Here is a 494-nt window from a genome sequence, read left to right as displayed (position 1 = left end):
GGAGAACGAGGCTCATCTTGTCGAGAAAGAGAACGAAGCAAGAATGCAAGATGGTGCTTTTGAGAGTATGCTTGAGAAGTTGATGCTTGAGTGGCCAGAACTTCCATTATATGCGATGGATGGAGTGGAAGAGTTGATACACGATGTTTCCGCCGTGAAAAAGCCTCGACTAGAATCATCGCCTGCTTATCAATTCGCGCAACCTCAGCCAATCGATGCAGCATCCCATTTGCCTGCTTATCAATCCGCGCAACTTCAGCCGATCGATGCAGCATCCCATTTGCCTGCTTATCAATTCGCGCAACCTCAGCCGATCGTTATAGCATCCCATTCCAATCATCCCGGAGACAAGATTGGTAAAAGTTTAATTGCTAATCTTGAAGGTTACTACTATCGCGAGAACATGACCCCCATAGAATGGTTAAAACATGTAAATGCCTACTGGGTTTTCTCCTTATTTGATGACAGTATTGAGAAATATGATAACACGAAGC

Source organism: Plasmopara halstedii (genome assembly GCF_900000015.1).
Source record: "Plasmopara halstedii genome assembly, contig: Scaffold_1583, whole genome shotgun sequence".
NCBI lineage: Eukaryota > Oomycota > Peronosporomycetes > Peronosporales > Peronosporaceae > Plasmopara > Plasmopara halstedii.
This window is presented reverse-complemented; position numbering follows the sequence as displayed.